Source organism: Scatophagus argus, chromosome 2 (genome assembly GCF_020382885.2).
Source record: "Scatophagus argus isolate fScaArg1 chromosome 2, fScaArg1.pri, whole genome shotgun sequence".
NCBI classification, from domain to species: Eukaryota; Metazoa; Chordata; class Actinopteri; family Scatophagidae; genus Scatophagus; species Scatophagus argus.
Window position 1 is genome coordinate 22,076,358 of NC_058494.1, and position 14,850 is coordinate 22,091,207.

The 14,850-nt window shown below is 43.0% G+C and overlaps 1 protein-coding gene across 8 annotated transcripts in view; it reads right to left on the minus strand.

The window, feature by feature from the left end:
- tll1 (tolloid-like 1) overlaps positions 1-14,850 on the minus strand; it is a 53,047-nt gene that overhangs the window by 30,655 nt on the left and 7,542 nt on the right. The window lies entirely within an intron of this gene.

The window sequence follows — 14,850 nt, forward strand, 5'->3', positions numbered from 1 at the left end:
AGTCTGATTAACAAAATCCTTATAATTTAAGAAGGTAAAATTAAATGGAATCAGAGGAAGTTACCCAAATAAACCGGAGTGGGTAAAGTGAAAGAGCAGCACTTGCTCTTGAGGTCTTTATGCCCCAGATGATTCAGCGGAGCTCAGTCTCCAACAAATCGAGCTGTGGTTGCACTTTGGCAGCATGAATGCCAGCGTGGACACAGTGAAACTGTCATGGTTAAACATAAGCTAAAAGAAATTGATGTTCCTCATTAACCAGAGTTTATACCAGCCATGATTCGAGTCATAAAACAACCCTACAAGAAGAATTTGTAGGGAGTAGCTTTGGAAACAACTAGTGTACATCGACCACTTCTCCTCAGCATGCGGGTATTAGAACCACTGGACCTGAGCAAAATTGGATCCAGTTAATCGGATCTGGTCTTTATCAGCCCAATGTGCTGTTATTTTCGTTTTTCAAGCCTTTTCAGGCCTGGATTTATAAAACCTCCAGTGCACAGCTCCGATTAGGTTGATAAAATGTGCACTTCTACACCCGGAGTTAAGATAGCTGGAACAATTCACACAGAGTTATCCCATAAACTAAATCCTCTGGTTATTGGTTCTGTCTTGAGAGTCATCAAATTCCAATTACACACCCAATACTACACTCAAATACCTTGTAACTTGTGTTTAATGTCAGCTAAAGTGCCCAGCAGCTTTGTCTCCACCCTTAACACACACACACACACACACACACACACACACACACACACAGAAATCCCTGGTGGTCTTACAGTGGTCTGATATCAGGCCATGTATAAGCCTTTGGGCAAGTGACACTCCCACCACTGTCCCCTCCCTGCCTCCCCCTCTCCCTCCCTGCCTACTCGGACCACTTCAGCCCCCCGACCCTCACGCCCTCCACTCCTGCCTCTTTCCATACGACCCGGCTGAAGGTTTCAGCGTGACTCATGCACACTGTCCACAGCCATTAAAGGACATGTTCCCATTTCATCAAGTCTGTCTTAAAACAACACTCACATGCCCACGAGTGCAGTAACAGTTATTGATCACTGTAATAATTACTCCTTTTCACTGGCCGTGAAGTGATCCTTTCCTAATGCGCAGCGGGACTCATTGTCCTCACTCTGTGCAAAAACACATTTTCACAAGCTCAGCCAAAGCTAATATGAGACATTATCAGTCTCAGTTAATGCAGATATTTGTTTCATGTTATTATTTCTCTAGTGCAGCTCAGCAAATCGGTGAAAAAAAGAATTTTACACTAGTTTTGCAACTTTGGAAGATATCCGTTTGACCTGACTAACTCACACTGCTGGAGGCTCATATTAAGTTGAATGATTGCAGCAACCAGTAACTCATGCAATGTGCTATACTGTATATGTGAGTTTTGTTTTAAGACACACTTGAAAAACAGTCAGTCTGATCATTTAGTGTTGTTTAAACAAGCTACTGCGTCTTTATTTTGAAATTCGGGGAATGTCCATCCTGACAGTCTCACAGATGAAAAAGTGACACCACAGTTTAGCCAGCATCGAGAACCTTTATGTACCTTTGTTCTGTTACTAGACCTCTGAACTCTCACCCACTCAGAAGCACATAAAGTCACGATCTCTTTCGAACAAAGTAAAAGTTTCCTGTGACCACCTGCTGATTCCAACTGAGGGCATCCGTTCATACACGGAACAACAGGACAACTGTGTTGTTAGTGATCCGTCACTGGTTTAATGTGGCTAAACAGGACTTGTGTTAAGTTCTAGCCCGTAGTCAGCTGGGATAGGCTCCGGCCTCCCTGCGACTCTGACGGATAAGCAGTACAGAAAATGGATGGGTGGATGGACTTGTCTTAAGTAGATTAGCTCTCTGGTTGCTGGGATTTTCTGGATAAAGATTTGGTTCAGATGAAAGAAAAATGCCCCAAAACTTATTAAATGACAGGTCACACGACAAGCTGCACAACCGACATCAACCTGTCGGTTTTTGGCGGTATGTGCCAGAGTCGCCCCGTCCTGTTCCCACAGCCAGTCTCTCTTTTCTATCATCTTACTCAAAACCTTCTCCATCCTCATCCATTTCTGACTTTCATGTGTCACTACGTAACACACTAAAACATGTGTTACGTGGCCGTGTTTCCCCTCAGCATCACACAAAGCACATGTCGGATCCGTCGTTCACCAGCTTTCTTTTCGTTTCTCTCTCGCACTGATCCCATGTCTACAGTTTATCTCCCAGCGTCTAACAATGAACCGCTGAATGATAACCATCGCTAAATGATTAGCGGAGCGGAGTTTTTGCCCTCCGCAGGGATTCAAGACACTAATACATTAACAATGGCATGGGAGAAGCTTGTCACTTAGCTAATCAGGATTGCCACTAAAGGAAATGGGGGGTCAGGGTGCCATTGTGCTTGACTCCGAGCTATTGTTGCGGTGAGGAGCAAACTACAATGACCACAGATGGTTTACAGATCACGATATCAGACATAGACCCAAAGTGTGTGCTGCTGAATGGGGGCATATGATATGTTAGATATGGGGATAAGGTCCTATCTAAAGGGTAGAGCTGATGTAAAGTATTTTTATCAGTTTAATATTATATATCATGTATCGATTATGTAGACAATACTGTGTAACAGTTAAAGGAGCAGCTCGACCATCCATCCTTTTTTCTATACCGCTTATCAATCAGGGTTCTGGGGAGCTGGAACCTATCCCAGCTGACTACAGGCGAGAGGCGGGGTACATCCTGGACTGTCAATCGCAGGGCCAACACACAAAGACAGACAACCACTCACACACACACTCACACCTAGGGGCAATGTAGAGTAGCCAATTAACCTAATGTGCATGTTTTTGGTATTGTGGGAGGAAGCCGGAGTACCCGGAAAAAAACCCACGCAGCCACATAGAAGGGCCCAGACCAGGATTCGAACCTGGAATCCTCTTGATATGAGGCAACAGCGCTAACCACTGCACCACAGTGTAAATAGTTTGGGTGATATTGGCTGTAGGTGTTCTGCCTTCTCTTAAATATAATGGAACCAGATGGCCATTTGCTGAAGATAAGCCAGTTAATCACTTAGTGATGTTGTAGTGTGCATCGATTACAACCAGTCGCATCAGTCTGTGTGATTTATTCTTTGATTTCTGCTGTCCCTGCAGATTCTGTGACACACATCTGCAGATGCAAAACAAATACAGTAGCCTGTTTACACACCAATGAAATGTGCCGAAATAACAAACTTTGCAGGACAGTTAAATTTGTTCTACTTGTATAGTTTTTTCTTCTTTTTTTAGTGAGATTTTAAAGAAAAAGGCTGCATCCAGTGAGTGAGTGGTTGTAAAGTACAGCAGACATACAGGGTATAAAAGAGGTTTATTAGACTCTGAAGAGGGTGATGTCGGTGTGGCTTTGCTTTATGAAGCCGCAGAAATAACACAATTGCGCCAACGCTTGTACTAAGATGTGGTCTGAACAGGCGTTGGTACAAATTACGCTGTGGGCGACACCAATTTCCACTGACACTCCCCTCTACTGCAAAAACTCTGCAAAAGTGTCGTCACGGAGAGCCACAAAACTACCAAATGGGTTCAAAAAGTACAATTACATCCAAAAAAGGTAACACTTCACCAACAAAAGGGCGTCATCTGTGGGGATTCTGATATAAACACAGACAATATATATTGCACCTGTGTCAGAAACGATATTCCCCTGGCTTTTGTTTCTATTTGTGGGACAGTGTGTTTGTGACATTACACACCTCGCAGCTCTGGATACGTCAGGACGAGTGAAACTACAAGGACTAAAAGTTTTCCAGGGAAAAGGAGCTGACACAAGCAAGAGACACAAAGCCAGAAGAGGAGAAGGAGTACAGTGATAGTAAGTTTGGCCCATTGATTGTTGGGGTCTTGTTAATCCATAGAGATACCATAAATAGCCCAAAGTCAAGCCAGTGGGTGAGGAGGGGTGAGGACTGGAAAGTGAGGCAGGGAGATGCAAGAGGAAAAGTATTGATCCAAAAACCCCAGGACGCCCCAGGAGAGTTGCATCATGCTGACCAGGGCCTTACTGTTTGTCCTTCAGCAGGGGCACTGCAGCAAACACACACATCAGCACACACAAACACACACATACGCACAAGCACTAATGCACCAAAAAACAAACTGAGAGGCAGATTTGCCTCACATGCGTCCTGCACCTCCCACCGCGGAGGCTTTGCCGTGTTGTGTTGATCAGCTTCTCGGGCAGACGGGACTAATGTCTGCTTTCTGTAACTTCGCTCTGCACCCTGCTGACAAATGTCAAACAGATGTACAACACAGGCCCGGAGCGACACTGTGTGTGTGTGTGTGTGTGTGTGTGTGTGTGTGTGTGTTTGTCTCTGTCTTTCAGCTCCTTCTCATGCAACAACTCAAACATAAACTGCACGTGAAAAACACAGAAGACGACGTCATTAGGGGCGGCGAAGGGCAAATCAGCTGGTTCGTAAGCTTTTTCCGTGCTTTACGGTAATCTGTCAGTACCCTGATGAGACACGGCAACTGGCCATGAATTAAATGATTAAATTTGTATTTCTTTAGGATATTACAGCATCTTTTAAATATTCTGATAGTACATAAACAAACGTTTTCTTCTCTCAGACTTTTACACACTACACTGATGCTGTGGTTTTCAGTCAAGCTACACTCCAAAATGTGTCCATGCAGACATGGACTGATTTGATGAGTGGGGACACATGAGTGGAAACATGAATAGAAACAGAGTCTATACATACATACAGTATCTGTGCTGTACATGTACGTCTACAGGTACAGTAATCAAGTACTTTTACCCAAGTACTGTGGCCCGCTTACATTTTTTTTAAGTATTTGCGCTTTACTTGAGTATGAATCACAAGGACAAATGTTGTATTTTTGACTCCATGACTCCACTTTCTACAGGTGTCCCTGTTTTCTGTTATGTTGTTTAGCTTGAGAAATAACTTTCAGTATGGCTACTTTCTTTGTGTCGGTGTGTATTTGTCCAGCGCTGCATATGTACGCACACTCAGTAACATGTATAAATGTAATATTTATAGTCAATATCATAGAGTATTAATATTTTTCACAACTTGTGGCTCATATTATTTGTTGTTAAAAGGGATTTAATTTTCCTTTGACATTTTACAGACACTATAGTACAATACAGTCAAGAATTATACACCGCTGAGTTATGCACTCATGCTGTACTCACTGGGGTGTATCTAACATACACACACACAGACACACACACAGAGCTACACACAACTATTCCTCCTAACACAAACACACAAGCACAACCCACTAAGCTCCTCATTAAGCAAATATAAGGTCACTCTGTAGGTGGGTTAAGGTGTGTGTGCGCGCATGTGTGTGTGCGTCCTTTTATACAGTGTTATTACACTGTATGTAACTGTGACTGTGAAAGTACCATAATATCAAAAAGAGATTATCTTGGCCCCGTTTGAGGATTTTTTCCAAAAGTAATCATTGTGCAAGCTGCTTGATCCACATACTAACCCTCTGTGAACCGCAGCAGGTGCCACGGTTCAACCTCACTGTAGGACAAGGACACAAAAAACCCGTACAGCGCAATAATAAATACAACAAACTACACATTTAAGCAGGCCAAGTTTGCATAATTCAGTCAAGCCCTGTTAGACAGAAAGGTGGCTGTCAGCTGATTGTCGTCTACACTGAATGGAGGCTGTGGTCAGCTTGGATGCACAGTTCTCACAGAGGTTTACCACAGTGACAAGTTCGCAAATCAAATATCACAACAGCCACTCGCAAAACCTCTCCTGTAGGACGCCTGCATGTTTCAAACGGTTGCGTTTTCATCAGAATACAGTTGGCTGCTCTCAGTCCTGACACATGACCCTGTGGAGCTGAAGCCACATGTTGACTAATCGATTAGCTGATAGACAGAAGATTGGCAACCGCTTTGAGAACTGCTCAATCGTTAAAGTTGTTTTATTAAGCAAAAGTGCCAAAGTAATCACTTCTAAATTGTGACTATTTGTTTATCTTTCTTCTATTGTCCAGAACTGAACATCTTTGGGTTTTGGACCACTGGTTTGACAAAACAAACCATCGACAAAACTTAGCTTGGACTGGAAATTGTGATGGACATAACTCAGTATTCTTTGACATTTCACAGATTATATGACAAATCTATAATCTAATAAATTATCAATAGATTAACCGATAACAAAAATAATTCCTGCAGTTGCAGTCAAGCTAATAAGAAGTCACAGTCTTTGCACTTAAATCCTGCTCCTCTATTGGTCTGAACCACCTGACCAAGCTCACTCATTGGCTATTGACCTGATAAACCCGCCTCTAACTTAATTATTGGTCTGACTGACTGCTGGCCACATCACAAACACTGAAACAAGTCTTCACTTTCGCGTTTGGTGGTAAATGTGTATTGAGCTTGTCATGCTTGAGAAAAGCATGTAACCATTACAGACGGTAAACAGAAATGGGTGAAACAATCACTGGACAAGAACGTCAATAAACAACTGTCATGGGGTCCAAAGTCTTCAGCGTGAAAGTCAGATCCTCTAACCAAACCCTCCACACACTTTCAGTCTGCTTCATTGCATAAAGGGCACATTACTTCCTGGTGAGGAATCATCCAGTGTGCCATACTGGGGCTGCATTATGCTGCATTAAGGATTTGAGAGGTTTCTTTGGATGTTTTCTACTGGAATCCATTCCAACTTTAAAGCCAGATTAACCACGGCCTCGACTGTCCGCTGTGGACCGAACTTGGCATTCCAGCATCATCTTAAGTGGTACCTTAAACTGAAATTATTGCTTACAGCTTTCTTTGTGAGATGGAATAAATATGTGCCACTGGGGTACGGTAAGGTGTTGCAATGTGGAGAGATGCTGGAGTCGGTAATGTCATCAGTCAGAAATGTGCTTTTAGAGGAAAAAAAAAGAAAAGAAATGAAAAATGTAGAAGCTCAGTCCAAGTTGAAAAAGTTCACACCCCCACCCTCCTGCTAGTATGTGAGAGGCAAGGAGAGACAGACTGAGACAAATGGAGGACGGGATAATCTCAACCTCTGTGATATAAGATGAAATAATCATCAAGTAAAGTCTGTTGTGTTTGTGTGTGTGAGAGAGATCATGTAGGAATGAAGAGGAAAACTGAACTGAAACCCTGACAATTACAAAGATGTCAGTTTGCCAGGCAAACAGAATAAGCTGAGCTGCGATATTTTTTACCGCTGTTATTCTCTGACAGATGTCTAACATGCATCTGCAGAGTTAAGGAAAAATCTGATGTCATGGTTCAAGAACACCTCCAATCACAAACACACACAAACACACACACACTAATCACATGTTTTTGCTGGCTTAAACACAGTCCCAGACACTGACAAAGACACAATTATACACCTCTGCACTGAAACATCACTCTGCGTGAGTGCGTGAGTGTGTGTGTGTGTGTGTGTGTGTGTGTGTGTGTGTGTGTGTGTGTTTGTGCACAGACAAGGATAGGCAAAGATTCTTCATGCATGAACACAGCTAAAAACAGATGGCAGGGCAGTGAGGCAAACAACTGGACATTTGAAATGACCTGGAAATAAAGCACAGAGTGATAATAAAGAAATCCGGTGACTGTTAAATACTCTCAGGAAGCCATCAGAGAATCATTTACACTGCATAGACAAAAGTTTTAGGATGGGGCTGTGTTTCAGGGTTTGGGCTCGGCCCCTGACTTCCAGTGAAGGGAAATCTTAATGCTTCAGCATACCAAGACATTTTGGACAATGCTGTGCTTCCAACTTTGTGGCAACAGTTTGTTGAAGGCCCTTTTCTATTCCAGCATGACTGTGTCTCAGTGCACAAAGCAAAGCTCCATAAAGACATGGTTGGATGAGGCCTTTTGGTCCAACATCAGTGTGTGACCTCACAAATGCTCTACTGTATGAATGGGCAAAAATTCCCACAGAAACACTCCAACATGTTATGAAAAGCCTTCCCAGAAGAGTGGAAGCTGTTGTAGCTGCAAGCTGTTTTTAGAATGTGATGCCATTAAAATCCCTGTTAGTGTAATGGTCAGGTGTCCCAATACTTTGTCTACATAGTGTATATTAATAGTGTAATTTTTTTTACATGCTGTGAATTACCACAAATGCGACTGCTTCTGCTGTTGTGGAGTGTGTATGAGCGGCACACCCGCTTTGCACAGCGTACCTAAATGTCATTGTGAAGCCACAGTAAAATTACAAACTAGACAGCAGATAATTTAAAGTAAAAAAAAAACAAAAAGCTTCTTGAGTCACTTTGCAAAAAAATCAGGCCCTTATGTTTGTTACACTTCGACTGATTTTAAAATAAAGATAATTACAATATTTAAGGCAAAGTGAAAAGAACATCTGCATCTTCAAAAGAGTGCACACTTAAAGAGCCTTCCACCACATAAAACTGAAGGGGATAACAGGCAAAAATGTTCAGCATGGGACAAAAATAACATAATATCATATGACACACACACACACACACAGAGCTGGTGTAACCTCCTACCTAATCACATTTACTGTGACACTGAGATTCCTCTCCTGCAGGTCATGGGTCTGGCCAGACGTGGACACGATCGAGGCTCCGGTTTAACCGTCAGGGTGTCCCGACTGTGAGAGCGGCCATAGGCTCCATCTCACCCCTAGCTGCTGTAGCCAACGCCATCACAATGGCTGACCCTCTTGGCATAAAACCACACGGAACGTTCAAGGACCGAGTTGATGATGGAAATCTCAGCAAGTGCCCGCAGATTCCAGCAGAGTCTGAGTCTCTTTTTGTTAGATTATATAAATGCTTTGTTGTCAAAAGGAAAAACTGGGTACCATTACTTCGCAGGCATTTCTGCGAACTGTAATAACTTGCAGTGTTATGGCCAGTAGCATAACACAATGTTCCTAAAGTTCCTGCTAGACAGGCAGCATAAAGAATGTGGGAGTGTTTGTTTAAAATGATGCTTTGTAGTAGCATAAAAGCAGCCATTGTTTGGCTGTTGTGCATCAACTCTTTGCATCTGCATGCAGGTTATGGTAGATTCAGAATCAAAAATTACAGATAACCCTGAGCAGGGCAACACTGAGCATGCCGTATTGTTTTTGCACATTTGCACGCACAGTCAGGAGGTAAAATATTAACCTAGTGGACCTAGCTAAGAGCATGCATTTGTGCGTCACACGGATGCAGAGAGGCTGCAGCTGAGATCGCAGCTGGGTTCCTACAATCTGGGAAAAACTTGAAAAAAAAATGAGACTGGAAGGGGAAGGTGGCATTTCCTCAGCCAATAATGGGTGCATGCGAATGATTTTTGCTGCTATAAATACCATCAGGAAAAGCTAGGTGACATAAAAGCAGCCAGACATTTAATAATTGAGCAATCCGTGGCAGGTGGGTGGAGTGACGGTGGTGCTGACTCATGGCTTCTGCTGCTCCGGAACAATGATGCCCCAAAACAAACAGTCGGCTCTCAGCGCGGCCGCAGAGTTTGTGCTGAGGCGGGAATCCTGAGGAAAACTTCGGAAGCTCAGTGGCAGCAGCACTCTGCTCGGGAAAATCCTGTTTAATATAATATGAATGAGACCGCTCGTCTTCTCGCTCACACACACACACACAAACACACAGCGCAGCCACAGTGTCAAACACACACTCACATACACACGTTGCTCCAGTTTCCTTCCTACTGAGGAATGGGGGGGAAGGGATGAACGGTAGCTACAGCTCACTGTCACGACATGGTGGGCTTTGCTTGCTGAATGGAAACCTCAAAAGGGCACACACAGTGTACATGGGCACACACACACACACATTCAACTGTTTAAGATATACCTGGTGCAGAGACAGGTCACAAAAGTGTTAACAGCTGATCCAAACACCACATGAATCCAGAAACACTAATTAACTTTGTTTTACAACAGCCAAGTAACAACATACAGTCCACATGGTGTTTTACAAACTATTTAGATTTTAACCAGAAACCAGTAATTTATGAGGCAGTGCGAGCGTGTAGTCACCTGAAAGACAAAAGCGGACACTAGAAGACAGACTCAGTGTCAGCCGCTTGAACTGAAGCAAATGTTGTGTTAATGCAAGGGAAAAAAATGGTTCATGATTTGCGTTTATCCTGAGGCTGCACAGCCTCGAGCAGGAAGAAAGCAGCGGGTCTGGTGAAAAGGCACAGGAAGAACCAAAGTCACCGAAACACCTGAATGGACGGGAGGTTTTTATTGGTCTACTGGCTTGCTAGTGACAGAGACCACAGCCAGGATCTGAGTCCCTTTGAGTCTTGGGTCTGTGTGTCAGTACGTCTAATATCTGAGTGGATCCAAATAGAATCGCTACCAGCTCAGATCATATGATGCTCCATAATCTTCGCAGGAGAAAATTGTGCTTTTGAGGCAAGAAAGAGACTGTAAACTGCTGTTACTGTTACTGCTGTTCTCTTTCTCTGTTTGGGTTTGTCAAAGTGTCTTTTCCTAGAAAATAATTTTTTTTTCATCTGTTCATCAGTTTCACATTAGTTTTCTATGAGTCTGTTTCGTATCATAAAGACCTCTAAGACATTCAGAGGTCCCACACACAAAGTCGGCCAGCTGACAGCTAAATCTAATGTCGTCATACTCAATGTTTATGGTGAATAAAAAGCCTATAAAAATAAAAAAAAAATGTTCTTTTGTAATTTGTTTGTTTTTTACAACATATTTTCACACAGTTTGCACAAGCCAAAGGTGGTGCAGTGCGCTGACACACACAACCAAATGCATCAAGCTACTGTGCACCAACATGACTTCCAAAGACCACACTCAAAATGTCTGGACACAAATTACATGTGTGAGTTACTGGAAACAGTGAAACTACCAGCATGCATTTTCTTGCCTACACCTGTTTAATACCATTATGTACACTACATGGACAAAAGTATTGGGACAGACCTCTTTATTATTGAATTCAAGTGTGGTATTGTTTTTAAACGCTCTGCTGCATGAATGGGCAAAAATTCCCACAGAAACCCTCCAAAATGTGTCCCAATACTTTTGTCCATATAGCGTGTATAACATCAGATACAGTATCTGCATCTCTACCCACTCCACCTCCACTTATATTTATCAGCTGGCCTTTATCTGAACATCAGAATGAGCTTCAGCCAAAATGAAACCACTTCGTGTAGGCAGCAGGGCGGAGATCCTTCCTCAAGTGGAAGGTCCTGGTTCAAGCTCCACATGGAAACAATGATGTAACAATTCATGTTACTTAAGTGCTTGTGAAGTCAATACTAAATCACTATTAACTTATCATCTACTTGTCTGTGTACAGACAAAAGAATAGATTAATTCCTCCCCTCCAGGGTTTGGGGAAATTTTATTAGAGTGAAGCTTCATTGTTGCTGTTGCGACTAAATCGCACGCGAAAGAAAAAAACACTGGTGTGTTTAAAATTTCTTTTCAATAAAATGGAACATCTGAGTTCAAGGACGTACATACAAGAGAAAATGTACACGTATGTACTGTGCTGTGCTGCCACACACTCCTCCTCTGATGTGTGTGAAGAACAGAACAGGCAGTCGGTCTCTTGGGTCACTCCTGAAGAAACGACCCGCAGCTTCACTCGGACATCGTGGTTTGTTTAGCTTTCACTCCGCTTGTGTGCGCATTTTCTGAGAACAGTGATTTGGAAGGAAACATGAATGACTCTTGAGTGAGCGTAGGGAGCCCGTGCACGCCCGTATGGCCGCGTGTGTGTTTGTGTGCCGTGCGCGCGTGTGTGTCATCTCCAGCTGAGTAGCAGGATGCAGACAACCAGGAAGAGATAAGCGTGGGTGAATGGAAGGAGCTCTACGTGTGTGTGTGTGTGTGTCTGTGTCGAGTGTGTGCATCTGTGTGCATGTGTGTGTGTGTTCACATAGGGAAATCACTTCACAAAGGCCTGGAAGTGTGTGTCTACCAGCGCGGGACTCGGAGGAGATAAGCAGACAGCCAAATATTCCCCTTGTGTTTTCCCAGTAAAAACAGGAGGCGGAATACCAACCACTCAGACCGATGCCACAGGGTCAGGCCTGGAATGAGTCGCGCTTCCACTTCTTACAAGCTGCACACACACACAGACACCAACTCTTCATGCACTGACAACAAAATGGGTCCATCTAATCGTTTGATAATGTTATTTCCCATTTTTGGATGGTTGTGCGAGATTTTTAGCTGACACACACCGTAAACTGACTTAATTATGAGCATGCATGCACATAGAGAGCTAAGCTGGTGCATTTGTGAGTGCATATCTGTGCATGCATTTAGGTGTTGGAGCTTTATGTGACGGTGTGAACATGTCGATTTCGTGAAGACTGATGGTTGACTGTGTTGTGTTGTGTCAATGGAAGACGAGTGTAAGAGAATGTCTATACAGTATGTGAATCATCATCATCATCATCATCCCAAAAATTGAAAATGCCAATCACGGTATATGATTGCTTTTTTATCAAACCAACAGTACAAAATCTTAAAAATATGCATTTTACGATGACATAAAGCAGAAAAATAAGTGCAAATCAGTGCACATTTGGCATGATTTGAATGAAGATTTCTTGCTTTTCAAATATTGCTGTTGATATGTATACAGTATATATATATATATATGTATATTGTTGTTTCCAAGGTTAAGAATTAACTTTGAACCTGAACAACATGAGGGAGAAGATGGAAAGTGTGAACATCTATTGTTCATAAGGACCCTGATGTTCAGCCAAAAGCTCCACAAGAGCCCCCAACTCAATGAACCCTGGCGTGAGGTTATGTCAGTCAACTGAATATTCTACCGACGATTTCAGTCGTCGCGCTACGCTCATACAGATTACATGCAATAGAATCACCTGAGTGAGAAGTCGGTCACGATACGAGACAATGTGAGAAGAAGACGGAAGTGAATGTCACCAATCTGCCAGTTGATTCAAACTAAACAAGGCACGGAAAGTTAACGTCAGGATGCGAACGTGCAGATTTGTCGCTATGACGACACTCGATTTGAAAATGTTCCAACTTGAGCAAAACGCCCGAGTCAGTCCTGAGGCGGGCGCGACACACTGCCGCTTTGTGGAAACAAGACTGCACTCCAGCATGAGTAATGCAACTGTGACATTTGATTCTTATAATGTCAACACAGCACGCATACCATGTAAACGTGAAGGTCCGAGTTCAGGTCCAGACAGGGAGCTTTGGCGGGTGGTGCACCGCTTTCCCTCTCTTTCCCTGTATTATCTGCTATTTTCTACTGTGAATTATCACGTAAAAGCAAATCAGCATCTTAAAAACAACATAAAAATAATTTAAATTCTGTAAAACATGAACACGTGACTTTGCTAAACGGGGAGGAACAGAAACGGTTATCAAAATGCTAAGATTCTCGTGTGTGGAATTGCTGTGAGAAATCCACGCATGTGAGCATGAATGTGTTCTTTATGCACACCGATGTTTCCAGCAAATAAAAACATTGCCTGCGTTTTCTCACTCAGTTATTTTAACCTACAAGAGTCGCTCAGTTATTCAAACACATGCAGACTGACCGTCTCCCTGTAACCTGCTGGGCTTGAATCCAAACACACACACACGGTAAAGGTCCTAGCAAAGCTAAAGACCACAGAGTTGTGGGATTGCAGTATCAACATAAAATCACACACATAGAGATCAGTGTAACATGCACATGAAAACACACACACACACTGGCCAGTGTCCAGGGTTGTCAGGTTTGTGTATTTGGTATGTGAGGAATGTGTGTCGGTCAGCATGTGGACGCTCAGAGCTCTGAGTGGAGCTCTTATCAGCTCGACGTGTCATCACGGACAACATTAATGCTGCAGACTGCCATTAAAAACACGTGTGAACGCACACGTGAACGCATTTTGTGCGTAAACACTCAGTCGGACGGGCGTAACCAAAACGAGAGCCTGGATGAAGAAGATGCTCGCTGGTCTGACCACGTCTTTCTTGCAGCTTCACTCAAACAGAAGAGGAGGGGAGAGGTTCAGATACCTCCACCTGCTCCACAGGGATGATGTTGGTACTGAAGGTTCACAGGCAGCAGTGATCCTAACTGATCACTGAGCTTTGCTACGTGGTCTGGACAAAGAGTGGCGCTCAATAAAAGAGAGCTCTTGTCTTCTTTTGTCAAGATTACGCATCTGAATGTTTGTATTTGCTCCATCCCTCCGTAAAATGCTCCCCCCCTCCGTTAGCCGGCTGATGTGCCCTTGAGCAAGGCACTTAACCCCCCAATATGCTCCCCGGGGGCGCTTGATGCTGCCCACTGCTCCTGTGTGTGTTTCACTGCATGTAATTTGCTGGGTGTTGCATGTGTGTGTTCAAATGCAGAAGACAAATTCAATGTGTGTATGTAAAAATATATATACTGTCAATAAAGCTGATTCTTCTTCTTCTTCTTCTGTATTTCTGTACATGATACCTGAAGTTACTGAAAATCAAGCATCATATTGGTATCAGAACTGAACATGTTCAGACTGTAAGAAGATGGGTTGGACACCAATTAATACTGTCAGTACCAGACAGACAATAAGTAGTAGAAGAAAGAAGACGGACAGCTTAGACTCATACAGGAAATGCATAAAATCTTAAGTGAATCTCCAGGCTTTGTGTCATGAGTTCATTTGGGTGGAGCACACAAAGACACAACACACACACACACACACCTATGAAAGACATTTAACATACTGAGGAAAAAAAACATCATGTTTTAAATGTATAAACGCCAAATTTGAATCAATAATAACAATTTGTTGACACAATCAACACAT